At 42.0% G+C, this 22,392-nt stretch overlaps 1 protein-coding gene across 2 annotated transcripts in view; it reads right to left on the reverse strand.

The window, feature by feature from the left end:
* rnf144aa (ring finger protein 144aa) overlaps positions 1-20,585 on the reverse strand; it is a 57,549-nt gene extending 36,964 nt beyond the window's left edge. Inside the window, exons 1-2 of one of the 2 annotated variants that reach the window (XM_020500888.2) lie at positions 20,182-20,549; positions 19,850-20,041 (exon numbers count right to left, since the gene is read on the reverse strand). The gene's annotated coding sequence lies outside the window, so the exon portion shown is untranslated. Of the gene's footprint in view, positions 1-19,849 lie in introns of both variants that reach the window. The other variant, XM_031788362.1, reaches the window with a different exon arrangement.
* Positions 20,586-22,392: the final 1,807 nt, after the last annotated feature.

Below are 22,392 nucleotides of genomic sequence, written 5' to 3' on the forward strand. Positions count from 1 at the left end.
GGTTTTCGGCAGCGCTGCCTGTTTTCCGGGACACCTTGCTGTGTAGCTCTCACTGGGCATACATTGTACAACATGAGCACAGACATACCTCTGTTTGCGGTCAAGCCCTTCAAGCAAGGGGAGGGGGTCTATCTAGTTATGAAGTCAGACAGTGTATCTATGTACAAATTAATTAAACCAACAGAGGATTTGAAGCCTGCATGTACTTCAACGTGTGGCTGTGAACATTTCCTGTGAGTTTTCCTGTTGTTTATAGAACTGAAATTGCCATAAAATGACATATTGTATTGTATAGAGGTACTGGAATAGGGAAAGGATACAACAAGTCACTGCAATCTCTTGGAATCATAAAAGAGAACAAGATGACAACAGCGTTGACATGTTGAAGTGGAACGACGCCGTCTCTGAGAGGCAGTCGGAGTACGACATCCTTGATGTTGCAAGCCAGACCAAGGACAAGTCGATGCTATTTCATTGTCTTTGCCAAGGGTTGTATTATATGCAGAGATCGGAGATTTAAAGCATAATCCCAACGGAACATGAGAAACACGTCTCTTCATTTCAAGCCTGGTTGTACTCCAAAAGAACATTTGGAATCTTCACTCAACTACATCAACCGCAATACATTTTGACAGGAACCACAAGTTGCACCACAAACAAAAGAAAGGACACAGTATATTTCCAGATGATGATCTGGTGCATCCCACTTGTGCTTACAGGGTCCATGCTATATTAACTCGTTCATCAGTACAAGCAGATAAAGATGAACTCAAATCCGGAGAGCATTCAATCAAATGCACCACAACATAGAGGCCTTATTCCCATCCAGCCTGCATGTTTGGCTGTGTGTGTGTGTGTGTGTGTGTGTGTGTGTGTGTGTGTGTGTGTGTGTGTGTGTGTGTGTGTGTGTGTGTGTGTGTGTGTCAGGCTGGTCTGAGGGCCGCCGATATGGTGGACTCGGTGTGGAGTCAACCTGCTCCTAATTTGTCCGTCTCTGTAAAAAGGTCACCCCTGGCCCTGTGCCAAGAACACGACGACTCATTAACTTCTGGTTGCCATGGAAGTCATGCTTTCACCGTTTCAGAAGGAGTGGAAGACTGTGGGTAGGAGCAGGTGCATGTTGCAATGTGCGACAGTAACACCGCTGTGACAGTTTCGGTTCTAAATGCAGCTGGGCTTTAGATAGACGTTCTCATTATTCCTGAAGCGGTCATTGATTTGCAAATTGAGGAAAATAGGTGCTGTGGTTGTAAGTCAATCCCTCGACCCATCTCACCCTCCCCTAAACATAGGCTCAAGGCACACACAAATGGCACCCATTATTCAACACAGAACATTATGAAAACAACAAGAGAATAGAACACTGTTTTTGCTATAGCGATATATGAATTCAGCATAATACGTTTGAATGTGCTGTGCCTGGCCATTATCGTAAGAAAATGCTGTGACTGAAATGTTTCAAGCCGCATACTTAATGTCTCTCACACACACACACACACACACACACACTTCGCCCCTTTCCACCGCCCTCCAGCCCCAGCCAACTGACCCAAATGTATTACCCAGAGGGATCCAGGGGTCCTTTATTTTGGGTTCTCTCTTTTTTCCCTTAATGAGGATCTCGGAGTTGACATGACATGCATGCAGAGTGTAGTATAGTACCGGGCGGGCCCAGACATTGAACAATTGGCTTTCTGTCCTTGATGAGGTGGGGGGACTGAACCAGACACTTAGTTGAGTGTGACAGTAGAGGACTATTTATTCCATAGCTGGAGGAGTTAGGTACACATCAGACCACCGTCCAAATGTAGAGTTGTAGATTTTGATGGAAGGGTATATACAGTGTTGTGCTGTTTGGGATTGAGGTAATCATTCAGACAGGCCAATGGACAGACACTGGCCATGCCCGGGTAACTAGGACACAACCATTCTCATGCCTATTGGGCATGTCACCATTCCAGTGCCGGCCTTGTGCTGCTTTCTGGCAGGAGGAAAAGGGGTGGCGGTAATGAATGCTGCCGTAGGCCCCAGTCCACTTTCTACACTTTGATAAGTCTCCTAATGTGCCATTAGCCAAACGACCCAGGGTTTAGGTAGAGCTTAATGAATCAGCGTAAATATTCATGAGATTTTGTGCTGCTTTAAGTGGGGCTCCATTTATTCCTTTCCGATCCCCAAAAAAGCAGAGGCAGGGACAAGACCCATCTTTCATCTGCTGTGTCTGATTGAAACCCCCCCCCCCCCCCCCCCCCCCAATACCCTGTGGCTTACTAAGCGCACACACACAAACTAGAAGGCACTGTTACCGTCAGTGCTAGTCTTGAACTCATCCATACTACTATGTCACAACAGTCAGCTTGACAACAGTGTTGTTGCCACAGAGGCATTGGCCATGGAGAATTCTAAATGGCTTCACACAGCCCGAAAGAGAATGATAACCACAGACTAAACAAAAGCCTGGGTTGTTTTGATTTTGAGTAGGACGAGGTCACCCTAAGACGAGATGACTCATTTCAAAGCAACGTTTGAAGAGCCACAATGACGAATTGGCTTGAAAGAAAAAAAAAAGTGATCTGGCTCACTACAGTTTCTTCATTGTGTTGACCCAAACACAGTAACACACTGACATTGGTCCACACTGAGTAGCAATGGTCATGAAAATGGATTAACAAAAAAAAAAGTACAAAATAGAGTTCAGATAAATGTAACAGCTGGATAATGACTCAACTCTTTAAGAATTTTGTTTTTAATCCACCAAATATACTGTATAGCACAAACCATGAGACAGAAAAACAACAGAATCCAGACATTTTGGAAGAACTTCTGGTATTCAATGGAATGTCAAATTTGTTCTTCTTTGAAAATACATATGCCAAGCTTTTTAATCCACATATGCCCTTGTTATATTTTTTGTTATTATGTTGCAGAACAAATAACATTAATTAGCATTTAAATACGGGCATAATTTAATACATTTACATTCAATTATTCTATCCAACCAGCTCTTTCTAAGATACCGCCAAGTGATGAGGGAAAACATCAATAGTTACATATCGAGATATTATTTTTGACGATACATCGTATTGACAATATCGCAATAGTATTTTTGCGCTAGTTGGCTGTACCTGCAACAAAACTCCAGCATTCTTCTTTTAAATAGGGAGCCAATTTGTTTACAGCACTTTTATTGCCATGATTGATCAAAATGTGTTCTCACAATTGCCCCCTCACAATCTCCAGTCAACTTTCACCATGGCTTTTACTCAAACACGTGCGGCATTACTTATTCATGATTGATGTCATCTGGAATATAAAACACGAGGTGGAAATGTTCCGTACCAAATTAGCATAGACCTGTTGTGAACATCGATATACACTGCTCAAAAAAATAAAAGGGAACACTAAAATAACACATCCTAGATCTGAATGAATGAAATATTCTTATTAAATACTTTTTTCTTTACATAGTTGAATGTGATGACCACAAAATCACCTAAAAATGATCAATGGAAATCAAACGTATCAACCCATGGAGGTCTGGATTTGGAGTCACACTCAAAATGAGTGGAAAACCACACTACAGGCTGATCCAACTTTGATGTAATGTCCTTAAAACAAGTCAAAATGAGGCTCAATAGTGTGTGTGGCCTCGACGTGCCTGTATGACCTCCCTACAATGCCTGGGCATGCTACTGATGAGGTGGCGGATGGTCTCCTGAGGGATCTCCTCCCAGACCTGGACTAAAGCATCTGCCAACTCCTGGACAGTCTGTGGTGCAATGTGGCGTTGGTGGATGGAGCGAGACATGATGTCCCAGATGTGCTCAATTGGATTCAGGTCTGGGGAACGAGCGGGCCAGTCCATAGCATCAATGCCTTCCTCTTGCAGGAACTGCTGACACACTCCAGCCACATGAGGTCTAGCATTGTCTTGCATTAGGAGGAACCCAGGGCCAACTGCACCAGCATATGGTCTCACAAGGGGTCTGAGGATCTCATCTCGGTACCTAATGGCAGTCAGGATACCTCTGGCGAGCACATGGAGGGCTGTGCGGCCCCCCAAAGAAATGCCACCCCACACCATGACTGACCCACCGCCAAACCGGTCATGCTGGAGGATGTTGCAGGCAGCAGAACGTTCTCCACGGCGTCTCCAGACTGTCACATGTGCTCAGTGTGAACCTGCTTTCATTTGTGAAGAGCACAGGGCGCCAGTGGCGAATTTGCCAATCTTGGTGTTCTCTGGCAAATGCCAAACGTCCTGCACGGTGTTGAGCTGTAAGCACAACCCCCACCTGTGGACGGCGGGCCCTCATACCACCCTCATGGAGTCTGTTTCTGACCGTTTGAGCAGACACATGCACATTTGTGGCCTGCTGGAGGTAATTTTGCAGGGCTCTGGCAGTGCTCCTCCTGCTCCTCCTTGCACAAAGGCAGAGGTAGCGGTCCTGCTGCTGGGTTGTTGCCCTCCTACGGCCTCCTCCACGTCTCCTGATGTACTGGCCTGTCTCCTGGTAGCACCTCCATGCTCTGGACACTACGCTGACAGACACAGCAAACCTTCTTGCCACAGCTCGCATTGATGTGCCATCCTGGATGAGCTGCACTACCTGAGCCACTTGTGTGGGTTGTAGACTCCGTCTCATGCTACCACTAGAGTGAAAGCACCGCCAGCATTCAAAAGTGACCAAAACATCAGCCAGGAAGCATAGGAACTGAGAAGTGGTCTGTGGTTATCACCTGCAGAACCACTCCTTTATTGGGGGTGTCTTGCTAATTGCTTATAATTTCCACCTGTTGTCTATCCCATTTTCACAACAGCATGTGAAATGTATTGTCAATCAGTGTTGCTTCCTAAGTGGACAGTTTGATTTCAAAGAAGTGTGATTGACTTAGAGTTACATTGTGTTGTTTAAGTGTTCCCTTTATTTTTTTGAGCAGTGTATATATAAACTGCTATAGAATTAAACAATGTATATTTATAGGACAGTAGGGGAAAGACAAACAAATGTAAGATTTGTGGATTATTTGTGTCGGCTCTCTTTTCTGACTTCCGACTTGATCATAAAAATTTAAATAAATCCGACAAAGGGGAAGACTGACAGTAAGTAGACCATTTTTTGTTCTCTCTTATTCTGTTGTTATCTCATGGCTAGAGTGGCGCAGCGGTCTAAGGCACTGCATCTCTAAGGCACTGCAGTCTTTGGTTTGAATTCAGGCTGTATCTCATCCGCCCATGATTGGGAGTCCCATAGGGTGGCGCACAATTGTTCCAGCGTTGTCCGGGTTTGGCCGTCATCGTAAATAAAAATGTGTTCTTAATAACGGAATTGCCTATTTAAATAAATAAAAAAGGAAAATCATGTAGTTGACGTGTCAGTGCGTTTAAAAATCGGTAACAATTTACCTGACATGGGAATAACCACGTCAAAATACTGACCCATATATTTACACCGGTTGTGACAAATTGCATTATTTTATGGCTGGTTAAAACATCTACATTAGTGTCAAAACCCACTTTTATACAAATTAGTTATTTCCCTGCCAGGTAATTTCCTTTCTTTGAAAGTTTGTTTCTTAAGTAAATTGTTATAAAAAATGATTTAGTCATCATTTTTTCATATTTTAAATAACATCGTCAAGAAGCATTATGACCATCCTGTGTGACTCAGCAAACTAAAATTATTTTCAGCAAACTTAACATTTAAATGAACACAAGATCCAACAGACATAAACTGAACAAGTTCTACAGACATGTGACGAACAGAAATTGAATAATGTGTCCCTGAACAGGGGTTGGGGGGGGTCAAATGTATACAGTCAGTATCTGATGTAGCCACCAGCTGCGTTAAAGCACTGCAGTGCATCTCCACCTCATGGGCTGAACCAGACTTGCCAGTTCTTTCTGTGAGATGTTACCCCACTCTTCCACCAAGGCACCTGCAAGTTCCCGGACATTTCTGGGGGGGAATGGCCCTAGCCCTCATCCCCCAATCCAACAGGTTATAGATGTGCTCAATGGGAGCACATCTTTAGACGGGCCTCATTCTGACATTTCACATTCTTAAGATAAAGTGGTGATCCTAACTGACCTAAGAAAGGGCATTTTTACTAAGATTAAATGTCAGGAATTGTGAAAAACTGAGTTTAAATGTATTTGGCTAAGGTGTATGTAAACTTCAGACATCAACTGCACATTTCTGATTATAAAAATTTTAAAAAATGTATACCTTTTATTTAACTAGGCAGGTCAGTTAAGAACACATTCTTATTTTCAATGACTGCCTAGGAACTGTGGGTTAACTGCCTTGTTCAGGGGCAGAACGACAGATTTCCACCTTGTCAGCTCAGGGGTTCCAATCTTGCAACCGCACAGTTAACTAGTCCAACACTCTAACCATTGCAGTCCACGAGTAGCCTGCCTATTACGCGAATGTAGTAGAAGCCAAGGTAAATTGCAAGCTAGCATTAAACTTATCTTATAAAAAACAATCAATCATAGACACTACTTATAACTACTGATCCAGTTTAGCAGGCAATATTAACCAGGTGAAATTGTGTAATTTATTTTGCGTTCATTGCACGCAGAGTCAGGGTATATGCAACAGTTTGGGATGCCTGGCTCATTGCGAACTAATTTGCCAGAATTTTATGTAATTATGACACATTGAAGGTTGTGCAATGTAACAAGAATATTTAGACTTAGGGATGCCACCCGTTAGATAAAATACCGAACGGTTCCGTATTTCACTGAAATAATAAACGTTTTGTTTTCGAAATTATATTTTCCGGATTCGATCATATTAATGACCAAAGGCTCGTATTTCTGTGTGTTATCATGTTATAATTAAGTCAGATTTGATAGAGCAGTCTGACTGAGCAGCAGCAGGCCCGTAATCATTCATTCAAACAGCCCTTTTGTGCGTTTTGCCAGCAGCTCTTTGCAAGCACAGCGCTGTTTATGACTTCAAGCCTATCAGCCTAATGGCTGGTGTAACCAATGTGAAATGGCTAGCTAGTTAGCTGGGTGTGCGCTAATACTGTTTCAAACGTCACTCGCTTTTAGATTTGGAGTAGTTATTCCCCTTGCGCTGCCGCGACTTTTGTGGAGCGATGGGTAACGATGCTTCGAGTGTGGCTGTTGTCTATGTGTTCCTGGTTCGAGCCCAGGTAGGGGCAAGGAGGGGGACGGAAGCTATACTGTTACACTGACAATACTATAGTGCCTATAAGAACATCCAATAGTCAAAGGTATATGAAATACAAATGGTATAGAGAGAAATAGTCCTATAAATAACATTAAATACAACCTAAAACCTCTTACCTTGGAATATTGAAGTCTCATGTTAAAAGGGACCACCAACTTTCATATGTTCTGATGTTCTGAGCAAGGAACTTAAAAGTTAGTTTTTTTTACATGGCACATATTTTACATGGCACATATTACTTTCTTCTCCAACACTGTGTTTTTGCATTATTTAAACCAAATTGAACATGTTTATTTATTTGAGGCTAAATTGATTTTATTGATGTTTTATATTAAGTTAAAATAAGTGTTAATTCAGTATTGTTGTAACTGTCATTATTACAAATATATATGTTTTTTTATTTATTTTTAAATCGGCCGATTAAATCGGTATCGGCTTTATTGGTCCTCCAATAATCGGTATCAGTATCGGCGTTGAAAAATCATAGCCGGTCGATCTCTACTATGGTGTAATGGAATGTTTTGCCTTGTGTAGTAGGTTTTGTGGGTTTTAACACGCATGTACAGTAGGTGACATAACCAGCCATAAAGTAATGCAACAGGTATACTGTATGTGTCATGATAGTGTTATGACATTATTATAACAGCTTATGTCAGCTGTTATGACATACATGGTCATGACCATGTCATAACATGTTGTGGAGCTGGGTGTCAAGTAAAGTGTTACTGTTTAATCCCCATCGATATATCAATTTTGATAAACACGTGGGTCAAAACTGTTTGCCCCATGTCTACAATTTCCGACGAAACAATCCTTATGAGACTGTTCCCCAATAGCAAAAGTCCAGGAGAAAAGGTGGTTTGCACAGTTAACCGTATGAACATTGTCAGTTTCTGTTTTGAAAGCAAATCGGTGACATGACAATTAGTAGACAAATAGATTATCCACTTCTCAAACAGTCAAATGACAACTGAACAGAGGTGTAATCTCAAGGGGGCATGACTTGAGCCTTGCACACATATACAGAGAGAGAGAGAGAGACAGAGAGAGCGCGAGAGAGAAGAAAGCATTTGCTGTGCTGTCTTTCCACAGAGGACAAACTGCCACAGTGAATAATGAGATCTTAGAAACAAACAAGAGAAGGCAACATGTGTGTCTTGGTAAACTGCATCAGGATAAATAAAATCAGTCTTGCCACAATCTTAAAAAAACGGAGCGCAGAGCAGCTAGAGGAGACGTCCTCTCCCCCCAAAAAAGCCTCTTGGCAAATATGAATGTCTGAAAAGCTAAGAGGAGACGACGTGTGCGCTCCAACGTGCATATCCTTATTGACAGATGCAGAGAGCAAAGGCCCAGGGTTGAATGTGTCCACAATCTGTTGTCTCTCACGCCTCTCTGTGCTCGACTTCTTATAACGGCTCAAGTCACATCACAATATATTCACAGTCATCATCAGACAGAGAAAGTGCTTTATAGTGTAATTCCGGTTCAAAATATTGTAGGTAGGTAGATAGGTAGAACACAGTTGACGTCAGAAGTTTACATACACCTTAGCCAAATACATTTAAACTCAGTTTTCACAATTCCTGACATTTCATCCTAGTAAAAATGCCCTGTCTTAGGTCAGTTAGGATCACCACTTTAGTTCAAGAATGTGAAATGTCAAAATAATAGTAGAGAGAATGATTTATTTCAGCTTTTATTTCTTTCATCACATTCCAAGTGGGTCAGAAGTTTACATACACTCAATAAGTATTTGGTAGCATTGCCTTTAAATTGTGTAACTTGGGTCAAACGTGTCAGGTAGCCTTCCACAAGCTTCCGACAATAAGTTGGGTGAATTTTGGCCCATTCCTCCTGACAGAGCTGGTGTAACTGAGTCAGGTTTGTAGGCCTCCTTGCTTGCACACGCTTTTTCAGTTCTGCCCACAAATTTTCTATAGGATTGAGGTCAGGACTTTGTGATGGCCATTTGGAAGACCAATTTGTGACCAGGCTTTAACTTCCTGAATGATGTCTTGAGATGTTGCCTCACTATATCCACATACTTTTCCTCCTCATGATGCCATCTATTTTTTGAAGAGCACCAGTCCCTCCAGGAGCAAAGCACCCCCACAACATGATGCTGCTACCCCCGTGCTTCACGGTTGGGATGGTGTTCTTCGGCTTGCAAGCATCACCCCTTTTCCTCCAAACATAAAGATGGTCATTATGGCCAAACAGTTCTATTTTTATTTCATCAGACTGGAGGACATTTCTCTAAAAAGTACGATCTTTGTCACCATCTGCAGTTGCAAACCGTCATCTGGCTTTTTTATGGCGGTTTTGGAACAGTGGCTTCTTCCTTGCCGAGAGGCCTTTCAGGTTAAGTTGATATGGGACTCGTTTTACTGTAGATATAGATACTTTTGTAACTGTTTACTCCCATCATCTTCACAAGGTCCTTTGCTGTTGTTCTGGGATTGATTTGCACTTTTTGCACCAAAGTACGTTAATCTCTAGGAGACAGAAGGAGTCTCCTTCCTGAGCAGTATGACGGCTGCATGGTCCCATGGTGTTTATACTTGCACACTATTGTTTGTACAGATGAACGTGGTACCTTCAGGCATTTGGAAATTGCTCCCAAGGATGAACCAGTCTTGTGGAGGTCAACAATTTTTTTCTGAGGTCTTGGCTGATTTCTTTTGATTTTCCCATGATGTCAAGCAAAGAGGCACTGAGTTTGAAGGTAGGCCTTGAAATACATCCACGGGTACACCTCCAATTGGGTCAAATGATGTCAATTGGCCTGTCAGAAGCTTCTAAAGCCATGACATTTTCTGGAATTGTCCAAGCTGTTTAGAGGCACAGTCAACTTAGTGTATGTAAACTTCTGACCCACTGGAATTGTGATACAGTGAATTATAAGTGAAATGATCTGTCTGTAAACAATTGTTGGAAAAATTACTATTGTCATGCACAAAGTAGATGTCCAAACCAACTTGCCAAAACTATAGTTCGTTGACAAGAAATTTGTGGAGTGGTTGAAAAACGAGTTTTAATGACTCCATCCTAAGTGTATGTAAACTTCTGACTACAACGGTGTAGAACTTCACTGTAATGTCAGGAGACATTCTAAGTACATGTATACAAAATAGGTTCACTTCCTTTCTTTTGGGGGGCCTTTTGTAACCAGATGTTGTTTTCCATTACATGACTCAATCAGAGAGCCTGCCATAACTGTTAACTCATTCTTAATGCACATTTAACCCTGTGGGCACAGTCACAATGCTTCTGCCCCGAGTGCCTACTCACCCCTGTTGTGTTGACTTGTGCGTGCCTTGTCAGTCATCACGCACACCGGCTAGCACATAGTATGTTCACACACAGCTCGATGCTCTCACACACAGAAGCTCACTCACAGTACTGCACACACTCCACGGACCAGAGCATCCTGCGTGTGACTGGCCTTGCTTCCCCTTTCCCTCCAGACTCCGTGTCCTCAACGCCCTCACAGACGTCAGCCGATTCACACTCTCCTAGAGCCCTGGGACGGACGCACGCACGCACACACACAGAGGCTGGAAGAGCCATTACACCACAGCTACGCTAGGCCACATGTTGACGCTAGGGACAAGAGCTGGATGAGACCGGATCTACAAGGGTAAAAATACATAAAAGCATCATTCAAGATAACATACCATATGTGTGAAGACAAAATGTACTGAAATATAGAATGGAAATGGAAAACCTAAGCATACTTGGTCCAGCTAATCAGAACCTCCACATTTGAGATGAAAGTGGAGGTCAAATCTAACTCATTCTAACACCAATGTCAACACTAAAGCAGATTGTGTGCATTCTCTCCCATTGCACCAAAAAACCCAGGGCATAAATGGTGCAGCAGATTGTCACACCCTTACTGTTTTGCCAGACATGACACCCTTATTCTTTTCACTTTAAAATGTATTTCAAACAAAAAGCAAATGATTGCCAAGTAAAACAAACCATACACATCTATGCACAATAACTACTATTAACAATTTCCACTGAACATTTGACAGAAACACATTTACTTGAAGAACAGTGCAGATGCAAAGTTGGGTAACAGAATGACAGTTAATGCTGTTTGTGCCGTCATTCTGTAAAACTCGTCATACCGGAACCATTTCTGCCTGCTTGAACGGTGAATAGCTCAGATACACATGAAAATATGAAAAACATGAATCTCTGAGCGATAGACAAAATAAAACAAACCAATATAACATTCAAAATGGTTGAATATTTCCTTTCAGGGGCTCCTAAGAGGAAGGCTCTCATCCTAACTGGGCTCAGAGACCGAGACGGTTACATCATCATCACCTGCATTCCATAAGTGCCTGGGCAGGCGGGACACCATGCCATTTTACCACAGAGAGAGATATATAGGGGGGAGACAGAGAGAAAGACAGAGACAGAGAGACAGAGAGGTGCAGATAAAGTGGGAATAAGAGAGAGAGACATATACAGTGCCTTGCGAAAGTATTCGGCCCCCTTGAACTTTGCGACCTTTTGCCTCAGGCTTCAAACATAAAGATATAAACTGTATTTTTTTTGTGAAGAATCAACAACAAGTGGGACACAATCATGAAGTGGAACGACATTTATTGGATATTTCAAACTTTTTTAACAAATCAAAAACTGAAAAATTGGGCGTGCAAAATTATTCAGCCCCCTTAAGTTAATACTTTGTAGCGCCACCTTTTGCTGCGATTACAGCTGTAAGTCGCTTGGGGTATGTCTCTATCAGTTTTGCACATCGAGAGACTGACATTTTTTCCCATTCCTCCTTGCAAAACAGCTCGAGCTCAGTGAGGTTGGATGGAGAGCATTTGTGAACAGCAGTTTTCAGTTCTTTCCACAGATTCTCGATTGGATTCAGGTCTGGACTTTGACTTGGCCATTCTAACACCTGGATATGTTTATTTTTGAACCATTCCATTGTAGATTTTGCTTTATGTTTTGGATCATTGTCTTGTTGGAAGACAAATCTCCGTCCCAGTCTCAGGTCTTTTGCAGACTCCATCAGGTTTTCTTCCAGAATGGTCCTGTATTTGGCTCCATCCATCTTCCCATCAATTTTAACCATCTTCCCTGTCCCTGCTGAAGAAAAGCAGGTCCAAACCATGATGCTGCCACCACCATGTTTGACAGTGGGGATGAAGTGTTCAGGGTGATGAGCTGTGTTGCTTTTACGCCAAACATAACATTTTGCATTGTTGCCAAAAAGTTCAATTTTGGTTTCATCTGACCAGAGCACCTTCTTCCACATGTTTGGTGTGTCTCCCAGGTGGCTTGTGGCAAACTTTAAATGACACTTTTTATGGATATCTTTAAGAAATGGCTTTCTTCTTTCCACTCTTCCATAAAGGCCAGATTTGTGCAATATACGACTGATTGTTGTCCTATGGACAGAGTCTCCCACCTCAGCTGTAGATCTCTGCAGTTCATCCAGAGTGATCATGGGCCTCTTGGCTGCATCTCTGATCAGTCTTCTCCTTGTATGAGCTGAAGGTTTAGAGGGACGGCCAGGTCTTGGTAGATTTGAGTGGTCTGATACTCCTTCCATTTCAATATTATCGCTTGCACAGTGCTCCTTGGGATGTTTAAAGCTTGGGAAATCTTTTTGTATCCAAATCCGGCTTTAAACTTCTTCACAACAGTATCTCGGACCTGCCTGGTGTGTTCCTTGTTCTTCATGATGCTCTCTGCGCTTTAAACGGACCTCTGAGACTATCACAGTGCAGGTGCATTTATACGGAGACTTGATTACACACAGGTGGATTGTATTTATCATCATTAGTCATTTAGGTCAACATTGGATCATTCAGAGATCCTCACTGAACTTCTGGAGAGAGTTTGCTGCACTGAAATAAAGGGGCTGAATAATTTTCCACTTCATGATTGTGTCCCACTTGTTGTTGATTCTTCACAAAAAAATACAGTTTTATATCTTTATGTTTGAAGCCTGAAATGTGGCAAAAGGTCGCAAAGTTCAAGGGGGCCGAATACTTTCGCAAGGCACTGTATATAGATACACACAGAGACAAAGAGAAACAGAGACAGAGAGAGAGAGAGATTATTGTGTTAATTATCTACTTCACTTGCTTTGGCAATGTTAACATATGTTTCCCATGCCAATAAAGCCCTTAAATTGAATGACACACAGAGGGGGAGAGACAGGGGGGAGGGGGAGAGAGAGACAGTTTAATCCAAAGGACATGGCACAGGGTTATTTTCTCATGCGTAATGCAGTTTGGTAAATTGACAGGAATTTCAAAACTTCTAACCGTAAAAAAAAAAAGAAATGCAGTGACAGTGACAGTGAAAGCTCTCTCCAACAAAAGGACAAAGTCACAGATAAAAGACGTCCTTTGTGTCATCCCGGCAGCCGTACCACGGGACTGACACGTTTAGGGCACTTTCTGATTCTCCCAACACAGCACTTCACAGATAATCAAGTGGAAAGACTGACTGAGTGGGCACTGAGTCTCACTGAGCCGCCACCCCCCCAATCCATCCTGCTATAACCCTTCCACGTGGCTTGAATGAGCTCCAGCAAGGCCACACCGGGCCATCCCAACAACAACAACCTAGCAGTTCACCACACAGTAAACGCAACAGCAGAGTAAAAGGTCTTTCAGGTGGAATGCAATCTCTATTTGCATACTATTGTCCATTAAAACGGATGCTCGCTCTATTGATAATGTTGTACATACTGAAAGGCCTTACTGGTAAATACAATGCTGCAAAACATGCTCCCCTAGTCTGTGGAAACACATTTGCTGTTGTCTGACATTGATAAAAATGTACTTCTCCTTAACTCTCTCCCTATGGGGCTAGACAGCCTTACGCAGCATTTTGGCTCCCATCTCCCCACACCCTATTTCAGAATCCAAGTCCGGGAAAAAATGATGAACCAGCACATTGTACTTCTCATCTCCCCCTTTGCCCAGACTAGTTCTGCGGGGCCCTCTCTGGTGTCGACCGCAGACTGACTTAACGGCCTGGGTCATAATCATTCGGCACCAAACGGAATAAAAAAAACTGACTGAAACACGGAGGGCTAGAAAAGGAAGAGGAAGTGAAAAGTACCTAAGGAAACACTATTGAGCCTGTAGATAGACAGAACACACTCGCTTCAAGTAAGGAACACTCCAAAGAGCAAGGTCTCCGACTTACCATGTCAAAAAAGGGGAGAGACAAAATACCATGGTGACTGACTTAATAGGGAGGGAGTGTGGGCTCTAAGCGCGGTTACGACTAACGCATTCATTTACCTGATCAAAGCATTCCCCATTATCTCCAGTGGAATTACATAAGCGTACGATATATACTGCTCACTCTAACGGTCCTTTATCGTAGCCTACTGAGCAAGCCTATTGCCTTTTCCTTTAAACACACGAATCAAAGCCCAGGCATACGGACATCATGGTCGAAAGGTTCAGGTTTGTAGTTCTCCTGAAAATGTGTGAAGTGTGTATCCATTGTAAGGGTGTACTACTACTTTAAACTCTACCGCAGCAGTGTAAGTGTACACTCCACTACGTATTTATTTGGACACTAAAGCTAGATCTTTTGATTTGGGTTTATACCCCAGTATTTTGGATTTGAGATCCAATGTGTCAAGTGAGGTGACAGTACAGAATGTCACCTTTTATTTTAAGGTATTTCCATTCATATCTGTTTTACCGTTTGAAATGAAAGCACTTTATGAATCTAGTCCCCCATTTGAAGGTGTCATAAATATTTGGACAAATTCACTTCTGGTGTATTAAAGTAGTCAAACGTTTTTGGACGTATATTCCTAGCATGTGACTGACTACATCTAGCAAGTGACTGACTACATCTAGCAAGTGACTGACTACATCTAGCATGTGACTGACTACATCTAGCTTGTGACTGACTACATCTAGCTTGTGACTGACTACATCTAGCTTGTGACTGACTACATCTAGCTTGTGACTGACTACATCTAGCTTGTGACTGACTACATCTAGCTTGTGACTGACTACATCTAGCTTGTGACTGACTACATCTAGCTTGTGACTGACTACATCTAGCTTGTGACTGACTACATCTAGCTTGTGACTCTACAAACTTGTTGGATATATTTGTGGTTTGTTTTGGTTGTGTTTCAGATTATGTTGTGCCCAATAGAAATGAATGGTAAATAATGTAGGGTCATTTTGGAGTAACTTTCATTGTAGATAAGAACAGAATATGTTTAACACTTCCACATTAAATGTGGATCCTACAATGATTATGAATAATCATGAATGAATTGTGAATAGTGATGAGTGAGAAAGATAGAGAGGCAAAGATAATACGCCCAAAACACGCTAACCTCTCACCATTACCAATAACAAAAATGCTAATAAGGTTAGCATTTTTAGGGGGGGTATGATAGTTATGCCTCTAACTTTCTCTCCCAGCCGGCCTAAAAGCATTTACAAGATAATGGCCTAAAATTAGGCCCTGCACAAAAAATGCTAACCTCCTGTTATTGGTAATGGTGAGAGGTTAGCATGAATGTAAGAATGTCTAATTCACCAGCCATGTTGCAGGGTGGTCAGTCAGGGCTCTACAGTGCAAACGTTGATTTTATTTTTTTAATCTGTCAAAAGTCAAGTATAAGCAGTCACGTGCAAGTTGTGATTATTAGCAAAATAATTGCTGCAGTAGCAATGTCTTCCATTTTGTTTCATGTTTCATGTCTGGTAATGCATAAAGAAATACACATCCTAACATTACATCCCACCTTGTGTAGCAACACAACACACAAAAACTCAGTTTTAGGCCCTGGTAATGAACATCGGAAGGTAATTAGGCATTTATTAGCCGGTAAATGCATCTGTTTAAACTGAACGTGTGTCACATTTCTGGAATGCATTCCAGTATTTCAAGTAAATACTTTTAACAATTGCCACTTGAGGAACAGTGCAGATAAAGTTCGGTAACAGAAAGACAGAAAAATCTCGGGCAGTTTTTTAGGTCGACCGCGTTTTCCAAAAACTCCAATTCACATACCGCCCCAACAGATCTACAAATGACGCAATCTCTATTCAACTCCATACAGCCCTCTCCCACCTGGACAAGAGGAACACCTACGTGAGAATGCTGTTCATTGACTATAGCTCAGTGTTCAACTGACTCAATCAGGACCCCTGGGACTGAACACCTACATCTGCAACTAGATCCTGGACCACCCCAGGTGGTGAGAGTAGGAAAACAACCCATTCGCCACACTAACCCTCAACACGGGGGCCACCCATGACTGCATGGCCGCGCACGACTGTAACACCATCATTAAGTTTGCCGGCGACACGACGGTGGTTGGCCTGACCACCGATGACGATGAGACAGCCTACAGAGAGGAGGTCAGTGACCTGGCAGTGTGGTGCTAACCTCTCCCTCAATGTCAGCAAGACAAAGCAGCTGATCGTGGACTACAGGAAACAGAGGGCTGAGCACGCCTCCATCCACGCCGACGGGCTTGTAGTGGATCGGGACGAGAGCCTCAAGTTCTTCGGTGTCCACATCACTAAGGAATTATCATGGTACTCACACACACCAGAGTCGTGAAGAAGGCATGACAACGCCTCTTCCCCCACAGGTGGCAGAAAATAATATTGCTATTGGCCCTCGGGTCCTAAAAAAGGTCTACAGCTGCACCATTGAGAGCATCCTGATGTGCTGCACCACTGCTTGGTATGGCAACAGCTTGGCATCCGACCGCAAGGCGCTACAGAGGGTAGTGCGTACGGCCCAGTACATCACTGAGGCCGAGCTCCCTGCCATCCAGGAGCTCTATACCAGGCGGTGTCCGAGGAAGGCCCTAAATACTATTAGACTCCAGCCACCAAAGCCATAGACCATTCTCTCTGCTACCGTACGGCAAGCGGTAACAATGGAGCAAGTCTGGAACCAACAGGACTCTGAACAGCTTCTACGCCCAAGCCACAAGACTACTAAACAGTTAGTGACATATTTGTTACATTTACAGAAGGCAAATCATTTCTGCAAAACTAAATATAACATGTTGATATTAGTTGGCAGGGGGCTTTACTTAAACATGACTGATTGCGTTTTGATTTCCTACAACTTTTTAGACGTTTTCTAGTAGATGTTTTTTTTTTTAAAGACCCCTTTTTCATCTGTGTGACAAGAAATCAAAGCTGCTTATTCAAAATGTTTAGGATGACAATCGGTTGAAAAACGGATCTACAACAGATAGACTCTTAGCTTTCATTTGACACTAACTGTGATATGTTCCTTTAAACTTCATGTTGGTGCTCATGGGTCCTTTCACATGGAAATTTACGTCATCATTCACAAGTCTTCTAAAAACGACAGCTGTTCAAGTTACACGCCAGGCCAAGGTCAACGGCCATGAAATGCTTGCGAAATGCCCATGTACTTTACCACTGAAAAGGAGGCTTGTGCTGTTTGAAGCCAACATAACACACACCCCCACACCCAGGTACACATGCAGTGCCTGTTTAAATGAAAAGGAATACACAAGGCTGCAGTCAGTCAGTTTCATTCACCTGGGCTTTCTGCTGGTAAAGGTGGATGCTCGAGGCAGGACTCACAGTTCTGAGGGATTGGGGAGTGCAATGTTGACTATGTTCCCAAGATTCTGGCAGGTACAGTGGGTTCTCAGCCTGCCTCTCATAACCAGCATATCGCATCCATTGAAAAACACATCCATCTTCCTCTCATGCAAATCCAGGTCCACCCCCCCCCCCACCCCCATACCCCCCCCCGAGAGTGGCTTGTCACTCAGTGAATGCATTTCAATACAACCATTCTTCTCAGAACAATCATTTTTCTTAATGAGAAAAACCTTTGGCCTTGGAGTTGGATGTGTTTTGTTCCCTAATGGGAATGCCTGCCTCATTCGACTAGGAATAAGAAAAATGGAAACTCCATCACCTTGCACGCCTGTCTGCGAGGCTGTATTTACTTAGCCTTTGAAGTGTTTGATACAACACAGAATCATTTAAGGGAAACAGAATCAATTGTAGAGCATTGGGCCAGATAAGAGCAGTGACGGTGAGAGAGAAATGGGCATGCATGTACAGTATAACAATGTGTTCTCAGCCTCGACTGTGACTGTGCAGACATGCTCTTTGTTCAGTAGCAGGATTTCTAGGCCTAATCTTGACCACTGAGGTTATCTAGCCAATTTAAAGATGCCCTATGCATAAATCACACCACTATTTCCCGGTTGCTAAAATTCTAATAGTTCGCCTAATTTCAGTTTATGTGACAAAACAAGCAGTCATTGCGTACCATTGTACCATCTAAACTAAACCACTGTAAAATATATTTTCCATAAACAAAAATAATGTATATTCAGCTGCTTGAAGCTGGTGTACAAAACCGAAAGAAAAAGATGCAAAAATGAAACTTCTAAACAGGAAGCATAGAAATGACACACAAAACAGATCTACCTCTTCTTAGACTTGCTTTCAACAGGAATGAAAGATCTATAAGTCATATTTCTATGTGAATTTGGTCAGGTAGTCCAAAAAGTTAGATATTGTACATTTAAATGGAAATGCCATGGCAAGGCACAATATGACATTTTGGTGCCCACAAAGAGCAGTCAACCAGCCTAAACAACACAGGTTGAGATGAATATTGACATGAACCTCAGCGGTGTTACTGTGTCATCAATTATATTTTGTGTTTAAATATGTTTACCTTGAAGAATATCACGGATTAACTTTATCTAGAATCTTTGATATTCATTTTTATAGTATCACTATATAGCATTTAATGTTACCTTATTCTGGGTCATGACACTCACTAGAACAATAACTCAGCAGCCTATCGGATATCAGCACTGTATGGGTCTCATGGTTGCCGAGGAGCGCTGTGCTTGGATAATGATAATGTGGCTACAGTGTCAACAACAGAGAGCAGCAGCTCATAAAATCATAACACTTGTCACCACCTGAGTGGATCAACAAATAGAGTCTTGGCTTAATGAATTGGAGAGCTCTGAGTATAGACAAGACAAGCAAATGCCAAATGCAAAAGAGCTTCCTAAACAACAGGTCATTGCAGAACAAAAGACAATCCTAATGTTGGCACCCTCTCAGTTCATTTTCAATAGGCCTAATTTTATAACAAAAAGGCCTACAATAGGCTGCAACACTATTTTACTGCACCAAGAGTATCCCACTGGGCACAGATGTCAATTCAACGTCTAGTTTTGTTGTCAACTAGTGTGAATTCAACAACAACAAAAATGCACCAGGTCATTGAAGTTGTTGATGACTTTTTGTAAATCAAATCAGTTTTCCACGTTGATTCAACGTCATCAATGAAATGACCTGGAAACAACGTTGATTCAAGCAGTTTTTGCCCAGTGGGATGCTACTGTAATCTACCTTTACAGTGTAAAAGGTGAGGGATATTTCAGCTGGAATTGCGATGACAATGTAAGCCTATATTTGCTAAGCAAATTCGTTCAAAATTGTCCCTCGGCTTATTACAAGATAATGTTACAAAAACAGTGTAGCCTCGCCTGTACGAGAAAAACCGCGCAGGCAGAACTGTCGTGTGAACATTACATCTCGGTGCACATGTTGGAATTAAACCAATATTACCTGGCCTTTTGTGACAGCGCAGTCTTCTTGGTCAGGAAATTACTTCAGGAGCGATGAAAGCAGAACTTCAATGGTTATCTCCTGGAAAGATGTCGGTGGCTTGAAAGGCAGGTTATAGAGTATCGTTTTTGGTGGTGACTGACATTCTAAATAAATCCATTAATGTATCTGAAAGATTCGACCGTGTATCACCTGGAAAGAAACGAATATGATATTCAATGCAACCAACGAGTACCGTTATGTGGGTAACGAAAGCGGCACCACAGCTGACAAGCTCTATCGACTGACAGCTACAGTATAGTAGCTGCATGGGGAAAATACTGAGGACTCACTTGCAACGTCCAGTACGTCCTCTTTACCCGCCTCGAAACCGTTTGCTCACATAACACAAACCGAGCCTATCTCTGCACATAATATTGTGAATGTCACAAGGTGATGTGCCTACCTTGAAAATGCCCTGCAGCACTACACAAATCGTTACCAAAGCCATAAACCCCGCCCAATTCTACAATTTATATTCTAAAAATGTGATTTTGAACCTAACCATAACCACACTGCTAACCTCATACCTATCACTAAACTGTATTAGATTATGACCAAAAAGCTAATTGTTGTCTTCGTGATTTTCGCGGCCGACGCACTGGAATGACTGTAAATGTCTGTGAATGTGACGGTTCTGTTGACTTCTTCTTCTTCTTCTTCGTGTGTCTTTCCGGCAGACAAGACGCTGTGTTGCGTATTTCTTGCAGCCTTTCACAGATCGTGCGCATTGTTTCGGAACAGCACATATGGAATCATATAGTAACCAAAAAAGTATTTTATATTTGAGATTCTTCAATGTAGCCACCCTTTGCCTTGATGACCACTTTGTACACTCTTGGCATTCTCTCAACCAGCTTTCCCTGGAATGCTTTTTCAACAGTCTTGGTGGCCTACAAACCTGACTCTGTTACACCAGCTCTGTCAGGAGGAATGTGCCAAAATTCACCCAACTTATTGTGGGACACTTGTCGAAGTCTACCCGAAATGTTTGACCCAAGGTAAAAAAAAATGTAAAGGCAATGCTACCAAATACTACTTGAGTGTATGTAAACTTCTGACCCATTGGGAATGTGATGAAATACATTAAAGCTGAAATAAATCATTCTCTCTACTATTATTCTGACACTTCACATTCTTCAAATAAAGTGATGATCCTAACTGACCTAAAACAAGGAATTTTTACTGGGATTAAATGTAAGGAATTGTGAAAAATCTAAGTTGAAATGTATTTGGCTAAGGTGTATGTAAACTTCCCACTTCAACTGTATAGAATGACATTTCAATAGAAAACAGGTCAAACAAAATGCCGATAGTTTGCAGCCTTTCCAGCTTCAGTTTGAAGCTATTGTGTTAGCTGTATTAATGGCTAGCTTCTCTGAAAAACAGTGAGCAGAATTTCTATGCCAGGCAAAAACAATGTGCATCGTTAGCGCATTGTTATGGATGTATCCAAATAAATGTCACTAGAAAACAAATTAACCAAATGCAAATGCGGCAGCTTTGATGTTATTCTGGCTGCACTGTTTGACGTAACTGTAAATTGGCTAGCTAGCAAGGAGGGGATAAGAACGTTCCCAGACAATTTGGCAATGGAACATTTAGAACGGTCATGCATACTGTGTAGAACAAAAAAGGCTTAATGACTGGGTTGCGTCTCTATAGAACGAACGACCAGCCGGCTTGGGTAGCAACCTTAGATTTGTGTCGGGACTATATCTCGTGAAAGGATGAAATAGTATGAATAAATTAATTTTTATGAAAATAATGTCAATCATCATTTAAACATGTTGGTAACCCATTGAATAAATGTGATTGAAGCCGGTGTTTGGAGGAAGTATTGGCACAGTTTTGTCTCGGGCCTAACATAACCCGTACCAATATATCCGCCAAACACAGGCTTCTAGGGCAATATCACTTAAATAAACTGGTTATCAACGCAATTAAAACAGTAAACAAGTAATTTTGCATCATACCCGTGGTATATTGTCTGATATACCACAGCTTTCAGCCAACCAGCATCCAGGACCCAAACACCCTGGTTAATCAATAGCTACTGTGTTTAAAAAAAAAAAAAATGACGAATGGCATTTTGCTTTCAGTGCCGATGGCGCATTATGAATACGTAGGATTATCCAACTGAGTACATTTCACTATCAAATGTTCACTCATCAACAGCCTGGTTGGAGATTAAATCATTTTATGTAGCAATTTCTGAATTACAGTTCATATTGATTGGCCTATTATAAAATTGAATCAGTGACTGTGTCAAATTCCATTATGGTCAGGCGATTTATTTCAGAATTGTAGGCCTAATTTTATTTTGTTTTGCTATATTATGGACCAATATCAATAAATGGAAAAAAATGTGTTTATTGTAGGAGAGCACTAACATTGATCAGCATAGCACTAGTAGGGAAGGAAATATCTAATGTTTTAGAACAGAAAGAAGAATATGAAGAAAGGAATACAAGGAAAGAAAATGAAGCTTTACTTGATGCAGA

The sequence above is a fragment of the Oncorhynchus kisutch genome, linkage group LG14 (genome assembly GCF_002021735.2).
Source record: "Oncorhynchus kisutch isolate 150728-3 linkage group LG14, Okis_V2, whole genome shotgun sequence".
NCBI classification, from domain to species: domain Eukaryota; kingdom Metazoa; phylum Chordata; class Actinopteri; order Salmoniformes; family Salmonidae; genus Oncorhynchus; species Oncorhynchus kisutch.